This window comes from Triticum dicoccoides, chromosome 4B, assembly GCF_002162155.2.
Source record: "Triticum dicoccoides isolate Atlit2015 ecotype Zavitan chromosome 4B, WEW_v2.0, whole genome shotgun sequence".
Taxonomy (NCBI): Eukaryota; Viridiplantae; Streptophyta; class Magnoliopsida; order Poales; family Poaceae; genus Triticum; species Triticum dicoccoides.
The window spans coordinates 218,554,684-218,571,639 of record NC_041387.1 but is presented as its reverse complement, the minus strand read 5'-3'; the positions used below and the strand labels follow the sequence as shown (position 1 = coordinate 218,571,639).

The 16,956-nt window shown below is 45.9% G+C and overlaps 1 non-coding gene across 1 annotated transcript; it reads left to right on the top strand.

Annotated features, from left to right (window-relative positions):
• The first annotated feature begins 10,085 nt into the window (after window positions 1-10,085).
• Window positions 10,086-10,159, top strand: TRNAW-CCA. Its single transcript has one exon. It is a non-coding gene; the product is annotated as a tRNA-Trp (tRNA).
• Window positions 10,160-16,956: the final 6,797 nt, after the last annotated feature.

Here is a 16,956-nt window from a genome sequence, read left to right as displayed (position 1 = left end):
CACTCTGTAGGATTTTTATAACTTAGGCGAGTACTTGGACTGCAGCTAAGCCTCCGAGTGGAAGTCTGGCTTACCACTCGGTAGGATTTTTATAACTTAGGCGAGTACTTGGACTGCAGCTAAGCCTCCGAGTGGAAGTCTGGCTTACCACTCGGCAGGATTTTTATAACTTAGGCGAGTACTTGGACTGCAGCTAAGCCTCCGAGTGGAAGTCTGGCTTACCACTCGGCAGGATTTTTATTCGCATAAATGTGGCTCCGGCATTCTTGAGGCCGAATGGCATGGTGATATAGCAGAAGCACTCGAATGGAGTGATGAAAGCTGTTTTTACCTCGTCGGGTCCATACAGACGGATCTGGTGGTACCCGGAGTAGGCGTCTAGAAAAGACAGTCTCTCGCATCCCGCGGTCGAGTCAACAATTTGATCTATGCGAGGGAGAGGAAAATAATCTTTCGGGCAGGCCCGGTTGATGTGCTTGAAATCAATGCACATTCGGAGTGATTTGTCTTTCTTAGGGACCATGACGACATTAGCGAGCCACTCGGAGTGGTATATCTCTCGGATAAATCCTGCCGCCAACAGTCGAGCCACTTCCTCACCAATGGCTTTTCTCTTCTGGACGGCGGACCGCCGAAGATGCTCTTTAACTGGTTTTGCAGATGAGTCGACTCTTAGGCGATGCTCAGCCAGTCCCCTGGGAACACCTGGCATGTCAGCGGGCTTCCATGCAAAAATGTCCCAGTTCTCACGGAGGAACTGGATGAGCGCTTCTTCCTATTTTGGGTCGAGTGTTGTGGAGATGCGGGCCGAAGCTGCATCGGGGTCGGTTGGGTGAATGTGAACAGGCTTCGTCTCACCAGACGACTGAAATGCAGACTCTGTGGCGGGTTTCTTGGATCGCAGCAAGTCACTCGGATCTGCGTTTTGCTTGTATTCTTCGAACTCGACCGCTGTCACCTGGGAATCAGCAATCTTTGAGCCTTTCTGGAAGCACTCTTCTGCCTTTTTCCGATCACCGGTGACAGTGATCACTCCTTTGGGGCCGGGCATCTTCAATTTGAGGTACACGTAAGATGGTCGAGCCACGAACCGTGCATAAGCTGGTCTTCCCAAAATGGCATGACATGCACTCTGAAAATCCACGACCTCAAACGTCAACTTCTCTTTGCGAAAATGTTTCGAATCACCAAACACCACGTCCAGAGCTATTTGGCCGAGTGACTCGGCTTTCTTTCCTGGTATAACTCCATGAAAGCTCATGTTACTGGTGCTCAGTCGGGACATCGGAATGCCCATTCCTTTTAGTGTGTCTGCATACAGCAAATTCAACCCACTACTACCGTACATAAGCACTTTTGTCAGTCGAGTGCCTTCAACAACTGGATCGACCACCAAAGCTTGCCTCCCAGGGGTGGCAATATGAGTCGGGTGATCAGATTGGTCGAAGGTGATGGGTGTTTGGGACCATTTCAGATAGTTTGCTTTTGCTGGGGCAACCATGTTCACCTCACGGTTAATAACTTTCAATCGACTCTTGCTCTCCACATCTGCAAAGATCATTAGAGTAGAGTTGATATGAGGATATCCTTCCTCACTGTCCTCCTTGTCTTCAACCTTGTCCGACTCCTTCTCCTTGTTATTAGACTGTCTTCCCTGAAACTGCTGGATCAGGAGTCGACATTGGCGAGTGGTGTGCTTCGGGTAGATGATATTCCCCTCTTCGTCTTTCTTCGTGTGGATGTGACACGGCATATCCATCACATCGTTCCCTTCTTTATCCTTTACCTTCTTAGGGTTCCAGGATCCTTTTGGTTTCCCTTTAAACTTTCCCTGAGTCACGGCCAGAGCCTCTCCAGGAGCTGCCGGTTCAGCCTTCCGCTTCTGTTTCCGACTGGTGTTTCCCTTTTCCGACTGACTCGGCTTGTGCTTGCCGCTTCGGAGTCGGTCTTCTTCTTCGCCGTTGGCGTACTTGGTAGCAATCTCCATCATCCGACTCAAGGTCATGTCACCGGTTCGACCAAACTTCAAGCTCAATTCTCTGTTCTTGATGCCATCTTTAAAGGCGCAGACTGCCTGATGATCAGACACATTCTCCACAGTATGGTGCAAAGTGATCCATCTCTGAATATACTCTCTGAGAGTCTCATTGGTCTTCTGCACGCAGACTTGCAACTCCGTCAGTCCAGCCGGTCGCTTGCAAGTTCCTTCAAACGTTCTGATGAACACTCGGGACAGATCTTCCCAAGTGTAAATGCTGCTAGGAGGTAATTGAGTCAACCATGCCCTGGCAGAACCTTCCAGCATGAGGGGAAAATGCTTCATGGCCACCTCGTAGTTCCCACCACCAATCTGAACCGCCACTCGGTAGTTCTCAAGCCAAGTTTCAGGCTTAGACTCACCAGTGAACTTGCTGACTCCTGTTGCCAACCTGAAATTGGGAGGGATAACTGCAGCTCTGATAGCTCTGCTGAAACATTCAGGACCAGAAACATGCACTCGACTGCTTGTGGGCGCATCTCTATCGAGTCCGCCTCGATGGGCTCTGTTCCGGTCGACCAAACCTTGCACGATAATGGATCGCGCGTCGAAGCCTGGTTCTTTGGGGTCGACTGGAACTCTTCGCCCCGTACTGAACTGACGCTTGTCATCTTGCTGCCGAGGAGTGTAAGACCCACCCCTCGGAGGGGAATTGGGCACTCGACGCCTATCATCTCGGTCGAGTCGGTCACCATATTGGTCTCGCCGATTCTCGCGCCCTTCACGCCGCGGAGGCGATCTGGGACTGTGAGCCGACTGAACCGTATTCGCAGCGACGGATCAACTGTGAATTCTGTTGCGCGACTGCGACACGGCCGAATTCTGGTCTCCGGCTGCCCGGAGCAGATCCCTGATCTGCATCAAGCCTCTGCCAGCTTCCGACTGAGAGGGTTGGATGGACTCTGCTATACGGGTTGCAGCTGCTAAATTCTGGATTGGGGTTCGATATACCTGAGTCGGCGGGAAGAGTTGACGTCGACTGGTGTCGGGAACTCGTTGCCGCGCACGCTCGTCGAGTGCTCACTGAAGATTCTCCAGTCGAGTGCGTTCGGCCAAATTGGCCAAACGTGCCTCCTCCAAGGCGCGAGCCTCGGGGGTTTCTCCTGTGATGGGAGTACGCAGGACATCCACGTTCCTGCGGCGAAGTTCTTCTCTTTGCAGAGAGTCGAGTGGCTCGGGCTGGTACTCTTCGTGATCTCGTGCGGGGTCGCCTCCGTCGCCTGCTCCACCATCACGGGCGAAGCCAGGGGGACTGCGAGGCCCGTCGACCATCAGGATTTCCGTCGCTGGATCACTGCTATCGCACTCGGATGCGGTCTCTACGGAGCCAGTCGACAGATCGAACAGGCCGTAGAGAGATTCGTCGGGCTCGATTGCTGCAACTTGGGTGGTGGCCATCTGGCGAGCCACCGCGTGCCTCACCCACCGCTGAATCCTCGACCGGCCCGAGCGCTTGCGCTGGCGGGAGACCGGGAAGGTGGTCGATGCGGATGTCGACCGATACGGGGTCGACGGTTGCCGCAGCAGAACGCCGCGGACGCATGCGCGAAAATGCGTCGCACCGCGGACGGGGAGCGCATCAACGTCGAGTGGAGCCTCCTGGAGCCAGGCGGAGTCGTCGGCGATGAAGATGAGAGCGCCGAGACAGATCTCTCGACCCTCGACCAAAACTCCAGCAGCCACCATGATGAAAGTACTCGGAAGAATCGCAACTTCCCCACAAAATCGCTAAAACACCTGCCCCACGGTGGGCGCCAACTGTCGTGGTTCTAAGCCTGACAGTAGAGTGGGGGTAGGTATGGAGAGGCAAGGTCCTAGCTATGGAGAGGTTGTAAACACAAGGGATGTACGAGTTCAGGCCCTTCTCGGAAGAAGTAAAAGCCCTACGTCTCGGAGCCCAGAGGCGGTCGAGTGGATTATGTATATATGAGTTACAAGGTGCCGAACCCCTCTACCTGTGGAGGGGGGTGGCTTATATAGAGTGCGCCAGGACCCCTGCCAGCCCACGTAGGAGAGGGTTTAAGGTGAGTTAAGTCTGGGGCGTTACTGGTAACGCCCCACATAAAGTGTCTTTACTATCATAAAGTCAACTTAATTACAGGCCGTTGCAGTGCAGAGTGCCTCTTGACCTTCTGGTGGTCGAGTGAGTCTTCGTGGTCGAGTCCTTCAAGTCAGTCGAGTGAGTCCCTCGTTGGTCGACTAGAAGGTGACCTCTTCTAAGGGTGTCTTTGGGCAGGGTACATAGATCAGGTCTGTGACCCTACCCTAGGTACATGACCCCATCACCGCCGAACCTTCCTCCGCTCGCCACCTGGCCCCTGGAACAGCGCGTGCTCATCCGCGAGTGTGTCCACTAGCGCTCGTCGCCGCCACGTCGCCCTGGCTACAGAGAGGCGGTTCGCCGGAGGGCTTATCCACGGCTGCCGTGGAACCGACCTCGACGAGCTATAAAAAGAGGACCCCGAACCCATTCAAGCACACAGGCAATCTTAGAATGCTCCCCTAGTTCTCCCGTGGCAGCCAATCGACCCGGGGAGGCCTCCTTCCTCATCTCCGGCAACTCCTGCCGCCGCCACTGCCCCGGCCAATTCGGCACCACCAGGACCTCCCACTCTCCGTTCTCTCCACCAAGAGCTTCCTCATCTTCCCGTGAACCATTCCCACTACTCGATGTTGATCAGGAATCACCATAACCCCAATCACACTCTGCTCCTGAAGCTCTCCGTCCGCCGCGAAGCTCACCGCCGACGACCCCGTCCACCCCCGAGACCATAACACCCACCGGCGGGACCGCCTCGACCCCCTGAGCCCGTGGATGGCTTCGGTTTCTCGAACAAAGCCGCCAATCGCCGGCAGCGATCGCCGGAGTTCCGCCTCCGCTTGGGACAGAGAAAGAGGAGGGATAGACTGGTCAAACCTGACCAGTGGGCCCTCTGGACCCACTGTCAGTGACCGCGTGCCTCTCCACGTGGGATTAAGTGAAGGCGTAATCCCCCCAGTACGTTTTCCCCGCTCCGAAAGCGTATTCCCCTTCGAAAACATTTACTTTTCTGTTTTATTTAAATAACAGATTTTGACCAGAACTTTGACTGACTATAACTTTTTAAATACAACTCCAAATGAAATGATTCTTTTTCCTACCTCTCTCGAATTTCACCTAGTATATTTTAAGATTTATTTGAAAAAATTTCAGAACAACTTTTGGTGCTGTTTTTATTTTGTGTGTTAATTATTTTATATTGCTAAAATAGGATTTTTGAAGAGAGGAGAAATGTTTCAAGTTTTGGAGTGCACCCTGCCTTTCCACACATTGAAGGCAAGCATTCTGAACCCCGGCATAATATTTTTGTGTGTTCGATGACACGTTCATAACATCACCTCACTTTGGAGAAACTTGTTATTTCATGTGATATGATCATATGCATGGGTGCATGTTATTGATTTCCATGCTGTTGGAAATGGACACACTTGTGATGATAATCACCCTCATGTGCCTTGCATGCATACCGGCAGGAACCCGGGAAAAACCTCTGCCTTGGGTAGGCATGAGTTTGTCGCCGGTCTCTGTCGGGACGGTTATGTCTGGTATGGCATGGCAAGGTGATATGAGCGGTGACTCTGATGGTTGAAATATATATTCGTCATGCTAATCATGCAGGGAATACTTAAACCTCCTGAGTCGACCGTAGATCGAGTCTTGTGCGAGTAACCCCCATACTTGTTTCGTACTACCACTCGTCTCTACAGCAAGTAGAGTACGGTTCAGTAAGTTGTCAACCTCTTTCTAGCACACACCGTACAGAGAGGCCATGGTGGAAGATACCGGTTGTAGCTGGTAGGCAGGCCACCTGGTCCGGGGGCATGGGTGTTTCCGGTTGGGACCGAGAGTGGAGGCCACCCCTTAGAGCGCGCGATATAAATTTGATCCCATGCTACGCGAGGTTGTAGCCTCCCCACTTAGAGTTTGCTTAACAGGTGTCGTGGGTGATTCCAGACACGTATGAGATAAGCTGGTGTGTGCGAGTTAGGTGTGTTTTCAACAAAAAGACCATAGACGGAATTAGTCCCGATGGACTAAAGAAATCCGTTCCTCGTGGGTAAAGAGTACACCCTCTGCAGAGATTAAACCTATTCGAATAGCCGTGTCCATGGTTAAGGATTACAGTCTGGGATGGGTCAAGTGTCGGCCTTAGTGTCGGTCTTCGGAGGTGAAACTGTTAACCAGGAATGGAATTACTACTTGTGACTTGTGAGAACTATGATGATTATTATTGTTGACTAACCCGTGATATTATGGTTATTATCGAGTATCTCTGGGATGGTTCTACCTCCCGGATATTCACTATGATTGTTTATTTTAAAGCCCTTTATGTGGTGTCGCTCAGACGCCCGACTGTGGCATTTCTTTTAAAGCCCTTTATGTCGTGTCGCTAAGACGCCCGACTGTGGCATTTCTTTTAAAGCCTTTTATGTGGTGTCGCTCACACGCCCGACTGTGGCATTTCTTTTAAAGCCCTTTATGTGGTGTCACTCAGATGCCCGACTGTGGCATTTCTTTTAAAGCCCTTTATGTGGTGTCGCTCAGACGACCGACTGTGGCATTTCTTTTAAAGCCCTTTATGTGGTGTTGCTCAGACGCTCGACTGTGGCATTTCTTTTAAAGCCCTTTATGTGGTGTCGCTCAGACGCCCGACTGTGGCATTTCTTTTAAAGCCCTTTATGTGGTGTCGCTCAGACGCCCGACTGTGGCATTGCTTGTTATTTGTTTCATAAATTTTAATACTACCATGTTATTGCATTTTTATGAATAACTTGCTTGCACGCATCAGAGTTTCATTTATCGTTTGTGACTGACATCATGAGCATAAAATATTTTCAGCACATCATTGTTATATTATACCTGTGTTCATAATGTTTGCAAGTACATTCAAAGTACTCACTGGCTTGTCCCTGGCTATTGTCTTGGCCAGATTTTCTTGAACAAAGAGGAGCGACGCGATGACAGCCCCGGAACCTAAGTAATGGAGATAGCAGCCTCGCGAAGATAGGAGTTAACCTGGTCAGCTGTTCCCGTGGGAAATGGAGTCCCGTAGACACTGATGTTTCACAAACCGCTTCCGCCATCAACCACTAGAAACCATTTGTTGTACTCATAGGCCAGAATGGTCTTGTACTACATATGTTGTATTCTGCTTGAAAATTTCTGTATCAAGTTGGAGCCTCATCAGCTAACAGTAATCCTGGGGCTGATGAGCACGACGGTCTTTTCTGGAAATTTATTACCCGGAAAACCCGGTCGTGGCACTTCGCTCGTTGTTTCAGGTCAGTATAAAGGAGAACAGACTGGCTCGGTCATTGATAGGCCGGCCTTCTCCTTATTCATTGGATAGGGCGCGGGGGAAAGTCAAGTCAAGCACTAGTTAGTTGGGGTGGGACGCACCAAAGCAGCGTTCGTTGCACTAGCGCCTTATCTTTTGAAGCTAAACAGAGGCTCGAAAGACGGAGTACGTCCGAAGTCGTTGGCTGCCTTTTTGTAGTGCGCAAGTCAGAGTGAACTTCTTCTTCTGTTCTGCGAAACTACTAACGAGAACTACCGTCCAGTCCTATCTTTTTTTAAGAAAGATCGTAGATGAACGTTTCGTTTCGTTACCTAAGTAGTTGAGCAATTCATTCCAAGGTAAACAAAGAGGTATTTCCTTTTCTCGTTCAGTCCTTCTCTCCTTCCATCCCAGTAGGACTATTCAAGCTTTTTTGCTATCCATCTTGATCAAATAGAAGAAGGGGAAATTCAGACTAGGCAAAACACCTCAAAAAGTGAAAAAAAAAGATAAAACAACTTTCTTTCAAGTAGTAAACCATAGTTCTCATCCTAGGAAACCATATCGATCATCGGTTCAGAGCTCCCAACTACGAAGCTCTTTTCTAGAGCGAGTCAACAATTCGTGGATCCATGGTTTGGATGAAGCTATCTACCCGGGTAGAGATGATTTGTCTCAGAGATGTTCCGCTCATCCAAGAATCTGAAAATTCATCTACATAAACTCATAAATAGCCCTTTCCTTTCTTTTCTTGACTTCAAAAGGTAATCAATCCTTTCTTTTCATCTTTTATCAAGTCTTCCTCTTCCTGATTGAGTCAATCAGGGATAGAAATTCAGATCAACTATGAGGAGTAGGGCTGCTGGGCAAGTGAATGAACTCTGTCCTAGGCATTTCCAATAAGTTCAGTGAAGTGAGGGCGAAGCCTTTTTTGAGAGGGAAAATACACTCCAAATGATATTCCATAATGGAAGGAATGAGTGGAAGATTTACTGGAAGAAAAAAATACGATACTTTTCTAGTCGTAGGTAGGGCTACCTATCTAGTTTCGTGCTTCGGGCGTACCAGATTCAATAGGCTAGGTTATAGGTGACAGATTTCTTTAAGAACTAGACGCCTATAAGCCTCGCTAGTAGTATTCCTTCCCAGTGCCGGAGTAGTGACTCACAAGGTAAGTTCTCCTCCATGCATTTCCAACACTCTATTTTTCTATGTACACTTTTGATTCCTCAGTAGGTAGGGACAACGTTCGAGATCTCATCTGACCGTCTATTTCTCACTGATTGGGAGATTGGATTGGAATCCGAGGAGAACTGATTGGATGTCATGAAACGAATGGGGCACTACGTTGGTTACCCACTGCTAGCCTAGCGGAGATTTCTCTATTTGTTGAAAGTGGAAAGGAGTCATATTTGAATCGGAAAGTTGGGCTCGTTCACTCACACCTTTCTTTGATTATCGATGACTTGGCTTCTTGCTCAAGTAAGCACCCGGCATACCAATTCATTATCCTTGGGGCTCGGCTCGCTCCTTCCTATCTACGTTATTCTTTCTTTGTTACTCGCGTAATGACGTTCCGAAAGAAATCAAGGTTACCAGGTCACAGCTCTGATTCTTCTTCCCTTATAGAACCTTCCCGCAAGAAATCAGTGGAAGTGGGTCCGCCCCTACAACTCATCAAATCAGCCTTCTTTTCTGTTCTGCGCTGTACATATTCTCAAGTTATGAGAAAGAATGGATTTGAATGCAATTTGGAATTAACAAAATAAACGAATGAAGAATATTTTTACCTCTTATCTGATAAGCAATCAAAGCATTTGCACTGCTCAATGAACAATAAAGAAAGAGCTAAGGTAAAAAAGTATATGTGTTACTAATAGTAAACCAATTTTATTTGGAGTTTGCTTTCAGCTGAACATGTTATAACTACAAATGAGGTGAGGCTTGATTAGGTGGCTTTGCAAGAACTAGGGAGGAACACAAGTTATGTACTTTAGGCTAAACATATGAATTTAGAAGATCAACTTTTCCTATTGGACATAAACAAAAGCAACCAATAATATATATATATATATAAACTTCAATAATATTTTCTCTATGGTGAAGTAATTTCATCGATAACCACTAAACGATTAAGTAGCGATGTATGCAAAGCTAGACAACGAACATTTCATAATACACTCGTTCTGCATATCTTTAGGATAAAAGAAAAAACTGCGAAAAAATCCGTTTTCCTAAATAAAAAGATCAAGAAATCTATTTTGTATGGTTCTTATTTCGTTTAAAACATTTCCATGAGACTTTCTTTCATTGAACAAGTCCATGACTAGTTCTAGGTGATATGAGGTTGAACAGGCTTTAGAAAAAATGTAAAGGGTACATGAGGGTGGAATAAAAATCAAAAATATAACCCCTTCTTTCTTCCTGAGCATTACCGATAAATATTCATTCTTTATACGTTAGGTTGGGTTTCAGATGTATATCATTTATTATATGAAACCAAAAAGAAGAAATGACAAGAAAGTTGTATATAGATGGAGGAATAAATTATGATGTGGAAAACAAGGCAGGGGTTCAAATCCTGTCATCCCTACCTATTACTTCTCCAATGGGCAGTAATGAGGGATCAATTGAGATCGATTCAAATTGGACAAAATTCAGAGTTTCATTTTTCTTTATGCATGCGGTACAAAAATCATCCTTTTCTTTACCGCTTTATCTCCCGGAAAGCGCTCTTAGTTCAGTTCGGTAGAACGTGTGTCTCCAAAACCCAATGTTGTAGGTTCAAATCCTACAGAGCGTGATTCTGTTCTTGTTATGTCGAATCCAAAAAAAAACTTATATAAATATAATAAAATGAGACAGTAATGAGGTCCATATCGTCATCATAATAAAAAGAAAGATCTACAAGCATTCTTTATGGGAGTCGGGGCTTTCTGATTTGAAGTTGCTGCAAAAGGACCTCTGTGATCGGTTGATCATTAGTCGTTTTTTAAGGTAAGTAGGCAGGGGTGTCTTGATCGAAACCGAACTTCAATTCCACCCAGCTCAGATTCTATGTAGCAGTGGGGAAGACCTGTTTATACTTTTATTGAGAATTCCATTTCTTCCTGCCGCACCCCAATTCTTTCCCAGCAGTTGAAAATTGATATGAGATCTTGAACCCAGGGGGCTCCTATGTTCTGGGCAGAGGCATTGATGCGGGCTATTAGAATAAGGTGGTAAGGTCCAGGCATCTTCAAACCCCACATATGCCCTCTTTGATCTAGTAAGGGGAATGAAAGAAACAGGAATGTTGCACAGTAAAGTGTCAGCACTCATCCCCAAACTCCATAGGCCCTGCAAGAGAAAGAGTTTACTTCGGTGCCGGAGAGCGGAAACCGCTAACCGAAACAAGACATATTCACTTTGACCACAGCCACCCGCACTTGCCTACCCGACTCGCTATTTTAGCTATTCTCTCTTCAACCTTCCTCTAACCTAAAATAGTCGTACCGCTCCCCCTTTAGAGATAGATTTCTTTATTCTCTAAGCTAGCTAAATGCTCGAAACATAATAAGCTAAGCCTCCGTCGATTTAGCCAAAGCAGGCCTGGAGAAAATAATGGGAGTCGGTGTCCCTTAAACGCCTTGTTTCCTCTTCTTTACGGTGGCTTCTTCTTAAATGAAAGAAGATCTCTGCTGCGCTTATGCCTTCAAAGCCGAAAACAGTGGTTATTACGACACCAGGTGAAATAGCTGCTTTTTCTTCTCTTCCTCCCCTCGACCTATTGAAGTTGCGCTCACCCGCAGCCCTAAGCCCTACAGTTCCTTCGCTTACCACCTAATCTTAATCTATTGCCCTGCCTCCAAGAGAAGAAATGGCACCAACCGATACAATGGCAGCTAGTTCCAGGGAAGCTGCTTCAATGGAAGTTGGATTGCCTAGTTGCTTTTGAGTTCGATTTGAACTAGTTTCCAAGCTTTTTTTTCATCCATGCCTATAAGTATAATTATCTTTTCCAATCCGAGTGTTCCATCGGACTTACTCCATTTGCTTCTAGGGTCCATTTGCTTCTAGGGATAGATAGGGCTGGAGTCGTCAGTGCTAGAATCAAATGTGAATGAGAGCATAGATTGATTGTCTCACTGCATGTACGTATAGTAACCGGTTAATAATACTAAGGGTCCCTAATACTAATCTCGACATGAGAGGAACGTGTCCTCTCGACCTTGATATATACTAACAAATATGGTTTTTTCACTCAGACATGAGAGGTGAGATCGATTATATGATGGAGACAGATGGAGGAGCAGAAAGTGAGAGATTGTGGCGTGAAGCACATGTAAGGTGTACAACTCTTGAGACGGATGCATCGAGGTGTCGGCCTGTGAGAACGCTCGTCATAGCGTTGCACCATAATTTTGTGATGGGTGTTTCGTTTTAAAAATAGGAGTTTTTCGGGTCTAGTTTACCGGTCTGTCAATAAATGCGTATGAAAAGTGAAATAGTTGATGTGATGGATGTGCCCGGTATCGATCAATGAAACATCGGCTCGACCCAGGATTTCAATAGAACGAAAAACATCGTCAGTAGTAGAGGGATAGGTACTTATTCCCGGCCAGCGGTATCATTGCTGCTCCCCGCCTAATGCGGATCATTGTGCAATGCTTATGTGAAATCTCAATCCAAAACTTATTCGTTTCATTGGAAAAACCGACACCGACGTCAAGATCAGTCTCCTTTCCTTTCTCTTTAGTTTGGGACCAGAGCTTAAAAAGATGGGGGTCACGATGGATCCTTTTTTTATCCCTGATTCCATGGACGGAATGATTGTGGAATTTAACCCTTCGTCGTCATACCCAAACTCGGTCAATGGGCTGGCTTTTAGCGTAGAAAGTGTGAGTTCGAACTACATGGAGGTGGAGGAATCAATAAATTCCCCTCCTCCCCCTAATCCAAACCCTTATTCTCAGATTCCGGATTTAGTCGCTGCAAATGCAAATATGGATTACTTTCACTTCTCTCAAATGCAGATGTTTTACCAAATGCAAATGTTTTATCAAATGCAAATGTTTTATCAAATGCATTTGAATTATTTTAGCAGCCAGCCGCTTTTGCCTATGGTACCTATGTATGTTCATTTTTTATGTCTTTTTATATGTGGTTTTGGTATTTTCCCTTCTAAGCAAACTCTTTTGCGCCATTTGATCTTTAATTGAACTATTTCAGGCTCCGTATTGAATTGAAAAACTCTTTCAGGCTCCGTATTGTATTTATAAACTCTTTAAGGCTCCGTATTGTATTTATAAACTCTTTCAGGCTCCGTATTGATTTAAAAAACTCTTTCTGGCTCCGTATTTCAAACTCGAATTGGATTTTGTGTCGGCTGGCCGGCAGGACCGCCAGCCCGCAGATGTAGGGAGGTCTCCTCTTGAACTGAGAAATCAAAGTCGCGATCTGATAGGTATCTATCCGGACCATGCATCTGGAAAGCGCCGGTTCGATTCCGGCTCGTGACATGAAGAAGAAGTCCCAAACAGGGATCAGATGAGTTTGCACAGTGTTACTTTGTTGACGGAAAATCTAATTGTTCTTCCAGTTCAATGAAGACTATGCTTACATTCCTTTCTCTTACCGGTCTGTGTTCTATCATGGACCTATATTCCGTTCCTTGAATCGAGACTTTCTTTTGGTATGATTTTGATACGAGTTTTCTATCAAAACTCTATGCCATCAATCACTATCCCCGGGGATAGAATCCAGCTCCCGGCGTACCTGATAACTACGCTCATATACGTCAATTCATGGAAGATTCTCAGGGAACGAATCCATATAGGAAACCCCTCTAGGGGAAGGGATAACTGGTTAGTTTGTGTTAACATATCAAGGGATACCAATCATTGCCAGGTATGGTGGGAAAAAAAGCAACCTATTGTATTTTCCTTACTCAAGTGGGCTTTAACTAGACCTGTTTACTTAGCTTGATCTTTGTGCTCCCGGCATAGGTAGGATGTATCTCTGGATTATCCATGGTATGCTTCCATTGTTGCACCTTAGCCCGGTATGGTAGAAGGCGATCCATGCTATTCATGAGTTGATAAGCTCCATTCCACCGATAGGGATCAACCCAGCTGCATAGCTTTAAGATCCTAAGCTACACCACAGCTAAATCAACCAACGTCAGGGATTCTTTCTCAAGATCAGGAAAGAGCTTCGTTCCCTCCCGCCTGCTAGCTAGAGTTATACCATCCACTCTTGCTGCTGACTGTGAAGTAGCGTAAAACCCTCTATCGCTTCTGTTTGTTTGCCGTTGTACGAAAGTCTATCGATTCAAGAATTTGCAAATCCCTTGGGTTCTTTGCCAAGGTTAGCCTAGCATTGGAAGCCCTGGTGGATAGCCTTGCTTTGAAGATGAGGATTATGATGTAATCACTACAAACAATATGGTAGCAACCACTTTCCATTTCACCAAAAAATTACAGCACTGCTTTAACATTCTTTAAGGAGACTGCTTTCTGTATAATTGTGCTTATGCAGCTAGAAACCCATTTTATGTTTCTGTCATTTTCCCAAATGCTCGCAGCATGTAGTAACAACAACCAACTTGGTTGGTATTATATGCAGAGATTACCTCATCAGCTAGATGCCTCAGCTAGTGCTTATCAGCTAATAAGCTACTTCGAAAAGACCAGATACTGGAGAACATGGTGGAGGAAGCAGCAAGTGATTTCTTCAAGACGGTGCTCTTCATTGTTGCAGCTGGATCCAATCACATATTTTGGAGTATCTTTCGCCTTCAGTACCGTTCGTTGGACGAGAGAAGCCTTATCCTTCAGACTTTCTGGACGTGTTGGTTTCCAATCTGTCATTTTATCAGAAGGTTCCGCCAATTTATCACTACTGTAGTTTAGTGTCGCTTGCTCTTGTTTGCTGCAGACCTCTATTTTCTTTCCATCGATTAAGAGGCTAAATGAACAGGGTGCTCGAAAGTTTGTTGTGTCCGACGTCGGGCAACTCGGTTTTATACCGTACGTTCGTGCTCTGGAGATACGTACGATATCATGACGGAGATCATTCTGCACTACCGTCAATACGGTACGCTTTTCTTCCTCGCTGCTTCCCACAAATGATGTGCTTCAGACTTCTGAACACGAAATGGCAATACTTAGAATCCAATTCTTGCTTTGTATTAACACCTCTGGACGTTACCTGAGCTGACTGTGCATATGAAGAACCCGAGTGGTAAACGAAACTTTTGTTCATTGACTACATTGCCTGGTTTTGATAATGCGCAGGACCCGTGCAGCGGCGGCTGCTTCCCTCCGTTCCTCTGCTTTGGTGCAGCCAAACTCCTGACTCTTCCTCGTCAATTTCATTGCCTTAATGGTAGTTATCCCTTTCTTCGATAAATGGAGCTGTGTGACAGCGCAGGTAGTCGCATAGTTTCATGCCCTGGATGGCTAATGCTTAACACTGGTCAGATACCATAAGTTGTGGTTGTGCTCGCTCGGCAAATTCTATCGGTTCAGCAGCGTCCTTAGTAGGAGCGGGAGGGATGTAGCGAGGAGCCAAAACCTACCGTTACGGAACCGTGGAAAAAGCCGAAACCTAGGGTATTCCCTGATCTGAACTTCAATAACAACCATTGCCTTACGTACCATTGGCTGGGAAAGGAAGGTGCCGTTTGCCGCAAGTAGATCTAGCTGATTGACTCGTTCATAGTCAAAAACTAATGCATCGAACCCTTTGCCGATCAAAAGATTAGGAACCGTCCTCCTTTTACCGGATACCCTTGCCGAAGAAGGGCTGTAAATATCTCGTACGTATGTTTCCTAGGATCTACTACATGAAAATGAAAAAGTATTGACTTGAGTTCTTTCGCGATAGGCCCTTGCAATAAAATGCTTTGAAGATGAGGATTCGGTGGGGATGACATTATCGCCATACGCTATTGGATTTCTCCCGGGCTTTGCCTTTGCCGAAACTGTTCCGTTGACATCCTTTGCCGTAGAACTTATCTTCTTGGAAAACGGAGGATATTACCTTTGATTCTGTTAGAGAGGTAGGAAGCCAAGCATTGGGAACTAGCCGTTATAGGGTTTCGGAAAAAGGGTTGATAACTCCCTTTGCTTTGTCAATTAAGAAAAATAGAATGTGCTTACCTTCGTGATATTCCCTTTTCTTTGATCCTTTCGGTTTTGAACTGCGCTTTGCCCGTACTAGGTCTTGAAACTTAGCTTCAACCTCTCTGTAGGAATGAAGGTTCTTTTCATGCAATTTCTCGTATGATAATGAATCGAGTTTCGAAACACGGTTGTTGTAGGGAGTTATTTCTTTCTTAAAGGAAGGCTCTCTGCTCCATTGGGTAATGATTCAATGGTTCTATTCATCCTATTCCTAGGTCGATCCGTTAACTTGGCTTTTGTTTACCAGTTGGTTAGGTCAACTTGTGGCATAGCTGTATTGGACGTGATACGGTGAACGAGTCCCTTTTTGCTTTCCGATACTTTCTTGAAGGAATAGCATCTGAGTACAATAGTGTAGAGTTCCCCGCACTAAACATTGCAAAGTGTCTAAAAGAGGTGAAAGAGCTATAAAGAACTAAGGAAGAAGCCATTTGTAGCACTAAGAGGAAGATGTCTCACAACCAGCCTACGGATAATACATGCCGATATAGGAATGAAGCATGCATAAACTCGTAAGTCAATAGTGAATTTGGTTGCATCAAAGGAGGATAAATTCAATAATGAGGGCCACCCGCAGATGATAGCAATTCGTCTTCACTAAGAGCTAACGACTAGAAATCTACCAAATAGGACGCTTTGTCAATTGAATTAGTAAGTTATCCTGGTCTAGAGGGTGTTCTTCCTCCCCACTCTAGAGGCTAAACCAGTTAGAAAAGCGTCCCCCGGGAGTTTCGCAGTAGTAGATGACGTTCCTGGTACTAGTAGTCCATAGAACTAAGATTTGCATGCATGGTGGGTAACAGCATTGTATCTATCCTTTGCAGTCTGTAAATACGTATCCCAAAGTTGTAGATTCTGCTTCTTAAAGGCTGGGTGTCAAAGTCCTCAGTAGGTGGTTTGGTCCTTCAAATGACTATCTGTTGTAGTAGTCCCCAAAGGCGGAGCTTTATTAGTTGTAGGTGGACGGACCTCAAGTCCTTTCCTTTCTCTAACGCTAATACCGCGGCCTGTCATGATTGTTGTCAAAGATGAAGGCCATACTGTAGTCATAAGATTGCGTGTCGTGTCGTTATTCTGTATCGTGTACAGATTCTCATATGTGTTGTCATTCCAGTACAGCTAATCCGTGAACAGCTAACCATCATACTGTCAAAGTGGGATAGGTTCGATCTATGGTCATGGAAGGCCTCCTAAAAAGATCTACTAAATTCATCGAGTTGTTCCAAAGAATCAAAGCGCCCAGTTATTAAGAAAATCCCTTGTCGGCTTTCCATGAAATATTCGTTTGGCCGAGGACTTCTATAGCTGTTCCTATTTCAACTAGGTAGGCCTTCGGTATTCATGCTTCCTTCTATCAAGAGCATTGTAGCAGTACGAAATCCTTCCTCAACCTTGTTTCTAATTTTCACCGGGCATATCCGATTTTTGGACA